General features: G+C 39.4%; 1 protein-coding gene and 1 non-coding gene across 3 annotated transcripts in view; one reads left to right on the top strand and one right to left on the bottom strand.

The window, feature by feature from the left end:
• Positions 1-12,502, top strand: part of LOC126297448 (potassium voltage-gated channel subfamily H member 6) — a 2,320,485-nt gene that overhangs the window by 1,946,848 nt on the left and 361,135 nt on the right. The window lies entirely within an intron of this gene.
• Trnal-caa (transfer RNA leucine (anticodon CAA)) lies at positions 8,952-9,026 on the bottom strand. The gene has a single exon. It is a non-coding gene; the product is annotated as a tRNA-Leu (tRNA).

Raw genomic sequence — 12,502 nt, 5'->3', positions numbered from 1 at the left:
TCTGACCAAAGCTGCACAAATATTCATTTAGACGTGATAAGATTTCAAAGTAGTGCAATCATTGGCAGCTTATTTTAAATGTTCACAAATGTAAGATTGTGCGCTTCACTAAATGAAAAAAAAAACCATAGTATCTTTTGAATATAATATAAGTGAGTCACTGTTGGAATCAGTAAACTCATAAAAATGCCTGCATGTAACTTTTAGTATGGACATGAAATGTAATGATCACATAGGCTCAGTCATGAATAAATCAGGTAGCAGACTTGGTAGAATTCTAGGGAAATGCAATCAGTTTACAAAGGAGGCTGCTTACAAATCACTCATGCGACCTATCACAGAATATTGCCCAAATGTGTGAAATCTGTACCGTATAGGACTAGCAAGGGATATTGAATTTATACAGAGAATGGCAGCATGTATGGTCACAGGTTTGTTTGATCCATGGGTGAGTGTAACAGAGATGTTGAAAGAACATAACTGGCATAGTCTTGAAGATAGACATAAACTATTCTGAGAAAGTCAACTAACAAAGTTTCAAGAACAGGCTTTAAATGATTACTCTAGGAATATATTACAACCTCCTAAATATACCTCCCATTGGGATCATGAGGAAAAGATTAGATTAATTGCAGCATGCACCAAGGCATTTAAACAATTATTCTTCCTGTGCTCCATATGTGAATGGTACTGGAAGATACTCTAATAACTCATTCAATAGGATGTACTCTCTGCCATGCACTTCAATGGTTTGCAGAGTATAGATGTAGATATAGATCAAGATATGGCTAGCAGTTTGTTTTTCAAATTAACCACCTGAACAATAAAAGAAAGGTTTAAACGAAGTGTGACTTCTGTAAATCCCTTCATGGTCATAATACAGAAAAACATATATTATAATGGATCTTTCAACAAGGGAACACCCACTTCCTTTCCCCATCCTTGTTTATATAAGATAATTAATGAGGTTTTGTGGTTTTTAAGATCCTGGACTCATATTTTGATGAAACACAGTTGAAATCCCAGTACTGTAATTATGATCTGAGATTTCTGTGGTTTTTGTAAGTTAGTTTAGGCAACTTCCAAGGTGGTGTCCAAAATATAGCCACAGTTATTTTCTTTCCTTATCTTTACTCACCTGAGCTACTCACCTTTCTCTAAGAATCTCAATGTGATTTTATGTTGTAGTTTCCCTTCTTCTTTTTTGTATGTGCAAGAACCACTTAAATCATTAGAACTCTCTTTTTATCCACCCAGTTAAACATTTTGACTCCATTATTGTCCTCTGCTCCACACATTTCCCTCTTTTTAAGCTTCTTCTTGACAATATCCACAGAACGTCCTGCTCCATCTGGACAAATTGTTCCATAGAGAAGCAGTTCCTCAGAGAAGCATATTTTTATGTAACAACTTATGAACTAGAGAAATGCTTGTATAGAAATTGTCAGCATAAAGAGTTTGGTCTTTTCCATAAAGATGCCCATATATTTTCATAGCATCTTGCAGTTTGTCATCTGTCCATTGACAGATACCAAAGGAAAAAGTTGAACTTTCCTCTGTACACATTTTTTACTGTTTTACACCATATGTGTGGGACTTGTTGGGGATATACTGCCTAAAAAATTAGCTTTCTCTCCAAGAAATCATAGATTCATCAATTACCACATCTCTTTCAGGGGTTGGAACAGTTTGAGAGTTGCTCTTCAGATGTTCATCTAACAACTGTAGTTTGTAAGTCCTGTCATTTTTGTTTCTAGGGGCATCATCAACAACAAAATGCCAAAAAGGTAATAACACTAGAAACTTGTCATGAGGCATAGTGGCTTTTAAACTTTATTTTCATACAGTGTTTTCTCTAACAAATAAAGAGAAATTTCTGAGACTTTGTTTAACCCTAAAATTAGCATTACGCCAATAAGTGTACCTATTTCTTCCTCATAAGTGTCAACCCTGTTGGCCAGTCAAGTCTTTTTTTTTTCTCCGAACACAAAATTGTTAAATATGCCTTGTCATACCAACATTTTGTAAACAACAGAATGGGTATCAAAATGTATGGAAATATTAACTTCTGAGTCCCAAATAAAAATTATTCGTGGTATATTTTGTGCAACTGTTTTATAAATTGGGATACCATTTTAATCAACACCATTACCATTACCAGAATTACATATGGTACCATGAACCTTATCAGAAAAGGAGTCATCATCACTTTCATTTAGATCTGAAGAGGATCTTGAATCTTGGGGATTGTAAACTGGGTCATTTTCAGATGCAGGAGAGAAGTCATAGTCACTGAGTCACTTTTATTTAGTTAATAATTCAGATTGTAGTGTAGTCCCTCCTCATCTAATGGAATACCACATCTTTGTTTCCTTGTTACCAGCAGCCCAGAAGTAGATGTATTCCTTTCTAGCTAAATGTGCAATGAAACATGATTATAATTGGTGCCAACCATAATATTAATAAAAGATAAACAATTGTATCATAACTGTAAACAATATTTTACTACGTACCTTAAAGCAGCTAGTCTTGGCTGCTAGTGCTATCAAATGACAGTGCGTATTTTTCAAAGCAGCTGTTCTTGCCTGTTAGCACTGACAAATGATGGTGTATGTATTTTAATGTAAAACATCTAGTCAACAAAAGGTGGGGTTATGGAGTATCATACAAGCTATGTGAATGGTCTGAAGACTTCAGTATGTCATTTTCAACATGAAGTGATCACCAGACAAGAAAATAGGCTTTGGTGTACATCACAGCAGTGTCACATCACTGTTCACATACACATTAATGACCTGCGCGATAATGTCAAATTCCATGAGGTTATTTACAGTGATTATGCTGTATATAATGGGACCAAAATGCCAGCAATTGCAGCAAATGCAGCAAAACTTACTGAACACTGAGACTGAGTGCCAGGACTGGATTATACACTGAAGAGCCAAAGAAACTGGTACGCATGCCAGATATCATGTAGGGCTCCCACGTGCACATAGAAGTGGTGCAACACAAAGTGGCATGGACTGGACTAATATCTGAAGTAGTGCTGCAGGGCTGGTCTGTGGAGTTTGGTGGCCATCAGAAGTGTTTAAACTCAGAATGTTCCTGGAGCCACTCTGTAGCAATTCTCGATGTGTGGGGTGCCACTTTGTCCTGCTGGATTTTTCAAAGTCCTTTGTAATGCACAATAGGTATGAATGGATGCAGGTGATCAGACAGGATGTCTACATACATGTCACCTGTCAGTCACATCTAGACTATGAGGGGCCCCATATCACTCCAACTGCACACGCCCCCACACCATTACAGGGCCTCCACCAGCTTGAACAGTCCCCTGCTGACATGCAGTGTCCATTGATTCATGAGGTTGTGCCCATACCCATACACATCCATTTCTTCAATACAATTTGAAATGAGATTTGTCTGACAGGGCAACATGTTTCTAGTCATCAACAGTGCAATGTCAGTGTTGACGGGCCCAGGCGATGTGTAACGCTTTGTCTCATGCAGTCATCAACGGTACAAGGGTGGGCCTTTGGCTCCAAAAGCCCATGTTGATGATGTAGCATTGAACGGTTCACACACTGACACTTTTTGATGATGTAGTATTGAAATCTGGAGCAAGTTTTGGTATGGTTTCCATCATGTTGAATGATTCTCTTCAGTCATCATTGGGCCTGTTCTTGTAGGAACTTTTTATGGCTGCAGTGATGTCAGAGGTTTAATGTTTTACAGGATTGTTGATATTCAAGGGTACACTCATGAAATGGTCATTCGGGGAAATCTCCAATTCACCACTACCTTGGAAATGCTGTGTCCCATCATTCGTGCACTGACTATAACACCACATTCAAACTCACTTAAATGTTGATAATCTGCCATTGTAGCAGCAGTTACCAATCTAACAACTACACCAGACACTTATTGTCTTACATAGGTGTTGCTGACCACAGCACTGTATTCCACTTATTTTCATATCTCTGTATTTGAATGTACTTGCCTATACCACTTTCTATGGCACTTCGATGGATGTACTGATTTAAAGTGTAACAACCAAACAAAATTACACTTTTGAGTATTAAAACAGCAGGTAACAAACATCAAAATAGTGTGATGTGCACTGAGTACTTGGATATGAAAGTGATTATCATTTGAGCACAATTGCTTGAAGCAAGGAGGAGTAATGCCGTCTAAATTCTATGTATAAGGAAGGTTACACAATAGATTCCTCATTCATAAATCACATTTGAGTGGTAATTGTACATGAGAGGATTCTATTATGCCCTATGTAAGAAGGAGAAACATTTACCAGCACAGGTTAGACTTCATCAATATGATCAGCCTATCAAGACTGTGATTTAACACATACTTTTAATCAAGAAATGGGCTTATTTGCAGTAAGACATGTTTCCACATGGAAAGTGTGATGACATCTGGAGCACTGGAGACTATCAACATGGAAACCAAACTTCATGTGGCAGTGGGAAGAGGTGCATCAACAATGATGTGCCAAAGACAACAATGAACACAAGAATGACACCACACCATCTTTTCAGAAGAGTTCCAGTTCTGTATACAGAATCACAATGGATGTGTCTGTATGTGCAGTCTCCAGGAACAACTCCAGATTCTATTAATTATCATCATTCAGGCTCAGTACATGGAGTGATGGTGCAGGATTCCATTGCATACACACCACCATAATCTCTGGTTAAAGTTACAAAAGCAATGAATAATTTTTGTTATATTTTTGTTATATATATATTATCGAGACACAAACGCATTACAAAGTATCAGTTATGCAGTACATGACTAATAATGAATGTCATTACACATAAAGCCTGTAAAACATGATGATAGTGCTGAGCAGAGAACATGCTAGTATTTATTGACAACTGAGTGATGCAACAGAATAGCTGTGGAACAAAGGAGTGTTTTGAGATTTCAGATAATGTAGTTAAAGCTGTTTTTTGATGTCAGACTTGAATTCATAATTTTTAAGGTAAGGTGCCATAATGGAGTGGTTTTTATATTATAGCTGTGAGCAACCAAAAAATATGCTGTTCTTAGTAGTACTGATAGTATAGAAACCTGTGGTAGGAGATGCAGCTCTGTAGGAAATAATTTCAAGGGCAATATTTTTTCCAAATTTGTTGTGGATTCTTCTCTCACTAAGAGAGCTGGTTTTGATATATCACACTAATAAGTTTATTTTTACAAAAAAATAGAAACAAAATACAGGGTGTTTCAAAAATGACCGGTGTATTTGAAACGGCAATACAAACTACATGAGCAGCGATAGAAATACACCGTTTGTTGCAATATGCTTGGGACAACAGTACATTTTCAGGCAGACAAACGTTCGAAATTACAGTAGTTACAATTGTCAACTGTATACTACGATATTTTCCACATATCCACCATGCGTAGCAATAATATGGCGTAGTCTCTGAGTGAAATTACCCGAAACCTTTGACAACGTATCTGGCGGAATGGCTTCACATGCAGATGAGATGTACTGCTTCAGCTGTTCAATTGTTTCTGGATTCTGGTGGTACACCTGGTATTTCAAGTGTCCCCACAGAAAGAAGTCACAGGGGTTCATGTCTGGCGAATAGGGAGGCCAATCCACACCGCCTCCTGTATGTTTCGGATAGCCCAAAGCTATCACATGATCATCGAAATATTATTCAGGAAATTAAAGACGTCGGCCGTGCGATGTGGCCGGGCACCATCTTGCATAAACCACGAGGTGTTCGCAGTGTCGTCTAAGGCAGTTTGCACCACCACAAATTCATGAAGAATGTCCAGATAGCGTGATGCAGTAATCATTTCGGATCTGAAAAATGGGCCAATGATTCCTTTGGAAGAAATGGCGGCCCAGACCAGTAATTTTTGAGGATGCAGGGACGATGGGACTGCAACATGGGGCTTTTCAGTTCCCCATATGTGCCAGTTCTGTTTATTGACGAAGCCGTCCAAGTAAAAATAAGCTTCGTCAGTAAACCAAATGCTGCCCACATGCATATCGCCGTCATCAATCCTGTGCACTATATCGTTAGCGAATGTCTTTCATGCAGCAATGGTAGCGGCGCTGAGGGGTTGCCACGTTTGAATTTTGTGTGGATAGAGGTGTAAACTCTGGCGCATGAGACGATACGTGGACGTTGGCGTCATTTGGACCGCAGGTGCAACACAGCGAACAGAAACCTGAGGCCGCTGTTGGATCACCTGCTGCACTAGCTGCGCGTTGCCCTCTGTGGTTGCCGTACGCGGTCGCCCTACCTTTCCAGCACGTTCATCCGTCATGTTCCCAATCCGTTGAAATTTTTCAAACAGATCCTTTATTGTAGCGTTTTTTGGTCCTTTGGTTACATTAAACCTCTGTTGAAAACTTCGTCTTGTTGCAACAACACTGTGTTCTAGGCAGTGGAATTCCAACACCAGAAAAATCCTCTGTTCTAAGGAATAAACCATGTTGTCCACAGCACACTTGCACGTTGTGAACAGTACACGCTTACAGCAGAAAGACGACGTACAGAATGGCGCACCCACAGACTGCGTTGTCTTCTATATCTTTCACATCACTTGCAGTGCCATCTGTTGTTGAAAATTGTAACTACTGTAATTTCGAAAGTTTGTCCGCCTGAAAATGTACTGTTGCCACAAGCATATTGCAACAAACGGTGTATTTCTATCGCTGCTCGTTTAGTTTTTATTGCCGTTTCAAATATACCGGTCATTTGTGAAACACCCTGTACATAAACTGTTCATCTAACCTTCCCATTTCATGTATGAAAAATGTGAGGCATATGACCTCCTCTACTGTACTTTCATGTGAGAACCCTGTCCATGAAATTAACTACGACTGCATGACAAGTTTCCTTATCCATTTTGCTGACAACTCATAAAATTTCCTCCTTCAAGTCATGGATATTTTGGGGGTTTTGTCGTACACTGTTGACTTAAGGTGACCACAAAGGAAACAGTCACAAGGAATTAAGTCACATGACCTTGGTGGCCACTGATGGTCAGCATTGCATGAAATGAGATCATCCAGGAACCATTCATGGAGCAACTGAATTGTTTTGCAGGAAGTATGGCTGGTGGTACTGTCCTGCTGAATCCACAGATCTTCATTGTCCATTCCATCCAAATGAGGCCCCAAAAACTCGCTTACTGTTGTACACTAGCAGCCTCCATTAACTGTCACAGCTTGTCCACCAACCAAAAGCCACACCAAACTATCACACACTGTTAATGCATTTTCCTTTCTTGGATCATGCAAAGATTTTCTGCCACCACCCAGATACAGCAGTTCTACTTGTTCTTAAAACCATTTAAGTGGAAGTATGGTTCATCATGATTTTGTTGGCATAGCTGTCAATCTCCTGTCATCCTCTCAGAACCCAGTCAAGAAGCTGTTGCCTCTTCAGGTGATCTGTCACTTTCAGTTGCTGCATCAACTTAATTTTATAAGCATGCTAATGTAGGTCATACTCAAGGATTTTATGTAGAGAAGAAAAACTTAAGCACAGTTGTTGGGAATGGTGATGAATTGATTTCATTGGGCTAACAGCCACACTGCCACAAACCACTACAATGTTCTGCTCACTTTGGCCAGAATGACAACACCAAGGACTTTTAAGGTTTACAGTTGAATCTGTCTCAAAGAACCTTTTTATCTGTGAACTGATGATCCACTTGGTGCCTTATTATGCCCTATAATCTCATGAAGTCACCTGCCAGTTAGTTTCTGCATAACTTTCTCTATTCTGATAAAATATTTTTACAGTCAGAATGTTCCTGGAAATAGAAACAAAACGAAACAATGTAACCAACTGACAAACAAAAATTTACCAGCCATTTCAAAACCAGCTCTCTTTTTGAAACAACCTTTCTGATAGTTGATAAAAGTCACACTTTGCTTTGTTTCCTGTATCTTCTCTGAAGAAAGCTCACAGTTTGTTTCTTTTCTGTCTCATGATGATTGCACTACACACTGAGAAAATGCACTAAATTGCTGTTAATAAAAACTCATACAAGTAGTATAGTCATTCTGAACTGAAACTAATTCCTCCATTCACATCAAGTCAACATTTAGTTTACAACTTAATTTTATTATCAATCAGAACACTTTATAAGAAACGTAGATAGGTTGAACTAAGTGATGTTGGAGATAAGCAGTTCCCAGACATGTCACTCACACTACTGCATATACTGCATGCGTGAAACTGATCTTTGAGTAAGGAATTGGAAGCTTACACTTACTGATGACTCTGCCAGAGTAGATTACAAATTGCCTATGAAAAGAAGACATGATAACTAATGAAATATATTCATTGCTTTGTGTCGTCAGTGACATGCTCTGCCAAATATAACAAATTCGAAAACTATCAAAACTACTGACTTTGCTTAAATATGGGAACAAACCATGTGCAGGGAAGAAAACATGCATGTAACAAAGTGTTACAGGCAATAATGAAATGGTACTTTAAACGTCATGCAATATACTTTACTAAGTAATGAATAGATATTGTATGCAACATCTAGTAATTTGAGCAGTAGGCATTACATTTCTGATGTGTGAAGGCAGTCTCTTTGAGGTCTCAATGATGTTCTCTTTCAACAAGATATGGCAAGACCACATGTTGCTGGTGCTGTTGGGACCTTCCTCGATAAGGAGGGTCGAGTTGAAAACATCCAATTATGAATTGCCAAGGTAGTTGTATACCACCACATACCAGCCACTATGGTTAGTGATCTCTTGCATAGAGCTAAAGCAGTCTGGAATGATGCATCAATATCTGTCATCCAGACCCGATGTTCAGCCATGTTAATGAAATTGTTGCTGTTAGAGGTGGCAGCTCTGTGTACTAAATTTCACACCCTGTGCACCCCCAGTTCACTTACAATTTTAATCATGAAACTTCCTGGCAGATTAAAACTGTGTGCCCGACCGAGACTCGAACTCGGGACCTTTGCCTTTTGTGGGCAAGTGCTCTACCAACTGAGCTACCGAAGCACGACTCACACCCGGTACTCACAGCTTTACTTCTGCCAGTACCTCGTCTCCTACCTTCCAAACTTTACAGAAGGTCTCCTGCGAACCATGCAGAACTGACACTCCTGAAAGAAAGGATATTGCGGAGATATGGCTTAGCCACAGCCTGGGGGATGTTTCCAGAATGAGATTTTCACTCTGCAGCGGAGTGTGCGCTGATATGAAACTTCCTGGCAGATTAAAACTGTGTGCCCGACCGAGACTCGAACTCGGGACCTTTGCCTTTCGCGGGCAAGTGTTCTACCAACTGAGCTACCGAAGCACGACTCACGCCCGGTACTCACTTCGCAGGAGAGCTTCTGTAAAGTTTGGAAGGTAGGAGATGAGGTACTGGCAGAAGTAAAGCTGTGAGTACCGGGCGCGAGTTGTGCTTCGGTAGCTCAGTTGGTAGAGCACTTGCCCGCGAAAGGCAAAGGTCCCGAGTTCGAGTCTCGGTCGGGCACACAGTTTTAATCTGCCAGGAAGTTTCATATCAGCGCACACTCCGCTGCAGAGTGAAAATCTCATTCTGGAATTTTAATCATGTTTCATTCCTATTGCACTGTTTACACACAGTATGTAAAACTTCTACCTGGTGCTGCAATTTTAATGGCCAACAGCGCAGTTGTAGGAAAGGCAGCAGCAGATAGAAAAGAAGAGTCACTCAATATATTACTTCTTCCCACATATATTTCATGAAACATCTATGAAAATAAAATCAGAGAAATTTGTAATCCCATGGGGGCTTTCTGGAAGTTTACTTTTCTGCTCATCATTTGTAAATGGCACAGGAAAAATAAGAAAATGATAGTGATACACAAAGCACACTCCAGCATACATCATATGATGGCATTTGGTATTACAAAATGGTATAGATGTGTTTGTGGATGTAATCTACTGAGTCGGAGGCCAGGAGTCTAGAGGAATTTGTATTTAATGTGGAAGAAATAGCGCCATCTGCCAGTGTTTAGCCACTGAGAGGACACATGTGTTTTAATTTGTTAGAAGCAACTGCAGGCTGACAATAAATGAGGCAATGATAGCATCACAGTGTTTTGTGCCAAGAAATCAGAGTAATATATAGTTTTTAAAAAAAAATAAAAAAATAAAATAACAGATTTATGGGAGAGATTAAGAGCTTTATAGTAAAAGAAATTGATCCCTATACCCAAAGTGCAAAGGTAACTTTTCAGTGATATACTTTGTGAACAACATATTCAAACTAATGCAAATAACTGATGCCCACAGCCCTACGGAAACCATTTATGTGCCTAATTCTGCAGCTTTAATATCCTTCCTTTTCTGAACTCTTTGATGAACTTTTGTGGGAATCTGAAAAGTGTTATAGTTGATTACTCTATTTCTTCATGGACGTGAAGTGTCTTCTTGTCACATTTACATTGACAAAATGTGCTAGTAGGCTTGAGCTACATGAGTGTGTAATTAATTTGTTTATCTTACCTTCTATATGCAGTGTATCATTTAAGTCTTCCAGATATTTGTATAATTCTGGTTAGTCTACATTATTATTTAGATTCTGCAGATGATGTGTGTAGTGATAAACAGGTTATCATCATAAATGCAGACCACATCTCAAACAATGTGACTTTATTTTATCATACTGCCACATTGTAACTAGAATCAAGTCTTATTCCTAAAGCAGGGTCATCAGGGAAGTACACCATGTAGCAGTGAAAGTAGGTTTATTTCAAACACCAGTGTACAGCCAGAACAGAACTCCTAGATGGAGAATGGTGCTATTTACACAAATACCAAATATTCACATGTAAGAACTTTCAAGAACCCCCCCATAAATAATAAATACTAAAGAACAAATAATTGCTGATTGTTGGGTTTGAGCTGGGGATCTGCAGCACCCCAACCAGCAACATAAAATGCTACATCACACTGCATGCAGATGGTCCAACATTGCTCCCTCTCCTCAAGTAATGGTGAATAATTGTTTCAGAAATTCTCATTGGAGCCAACTGCAGCACCCTGGATCTTAATCTTGCTCATGGTCGTCTGTAAGTCAGCACTGGCAGATCTCCACATTCTGGTAATGTTGTCACAGTCTCTTCACTATGATGAGCATGGAAGAGAGCCCCTCACATCAAAGCTTTATGATTATCTAACAGATATTCAGTTTCCTTGAACAAGAAGCCATAACTGTTGCTCTATTCCTCAGGACTGTAGTAAGGCTTCATAGAGAGGACATGGACAACATTTCTTCACTTCTGTGTTCTTGGTGAAAAGTTATAATCCTTGTCTTTGTATTTGATGTCCAGCAAGTGATGAAGCCCCACAGTAGTGCTGAAGTAACATATCCAATAGTTTAACTTCCTGCACAGGCATAAAAATCTTTACCAAGTCTCACTGGCCGTTGCTTAGTGCTATAGCACTCTGTCTTTCTCCTGAGCATCCAGAGTATGTATGCAGGTGAGCTGTCTTGCTTCTTTGGTCATGATGATAGATGTTTCATTAGTCATTCTGAGTCCAATGGAAACAGGAACTGATGTCCATTGCTGTTTTGGTTCACAACTGTGGAGCAGAAAGAATAGTGTAAAGCATGTAGTGTCGTGCTCCACTGTATTGTATTTAAATATCACAACATGCAGTATTGTATCCTAATCTTTCTATTCAGCATCAGCGTACATCTAAAACACATCTACACCATATCTGCCAATGTGTTTTTAAAGCATTTTGTGAAGCAGTTAGTCTATGGGTGGTAGGCAGTTGTCCTCCTGTTGGTAATGTTGCATGTGAAATTACCTCTGATACTAGCCTCAACTGGAAAACTTTTCAGCAATCAGAGATCATCACATGGGGTGCTCCCTGCTTCAAAATGCTGTTTGCTACAAGGAGCGTTGAATTTCTGGAGATTTGGCTCTCAGCACATATTTAATGACAGCATAGCAAGTGAGGTAATCAGTGCAGACTATTATCATTAAATTTCTGTTCATTATTTTTGGGTACCCCCCAAGAGGTCAATTCCAGTTCAGTGGAATGGTGGTACTGCAGAGGGAATTAGTACTAGATGCCCTGTAGGTAATTGCAGCAAAAGCTTCCTTCTCTGGTGTTCCTTACAGTGGCTAACACAATGTCTAACAGATTGGTAGAGACCTGACTAGTGATACCTGCATCTGATCCAGTCTAGAGTCTTCATGACCATCAGGTGACCAGATTTTGGAGCATTTTGGAAAAAACCTCACAATAGCTGGACGTAGATGAACCTAGATGAGAAGGATGTAGATGATCTGGAATGTTCAGCAGCCATCGCTGCCCCATCAGATCATGGTTCCTCTTATATATTGTACTGTTTATTAACTGGAATTGTCCTATGGTCAGATCCTTATTCTTAAAGGGTTTTATGGTTTTCAGAAATGCTAGATCTTCTCTCTGTTCACCAGCAGTTTCATTTATGAGCAGTGACTGAGATTTCATCCATGCTACTGTGTT

This window comes from Schistocerca gregaria, chromosome X, assembly GCF_023897955.1.
Source record: "Schistocerca gregaria isolate iqSchGreg1 chromosome X, iqSchGreg1.2, whole genome shotgun sequence".
Lineage (NCBI taxonomy): Eukaryota > Metazoa > Arthropoda > Insecta > Orthoptera > Acrididae > Schistocerca > Schistocerca gregaria.
The sequence above is the reverse complement of the archived record's forward strand: the minus strand, read 5'-3'. Positions and strand labels throughout refer to the sequence as shown.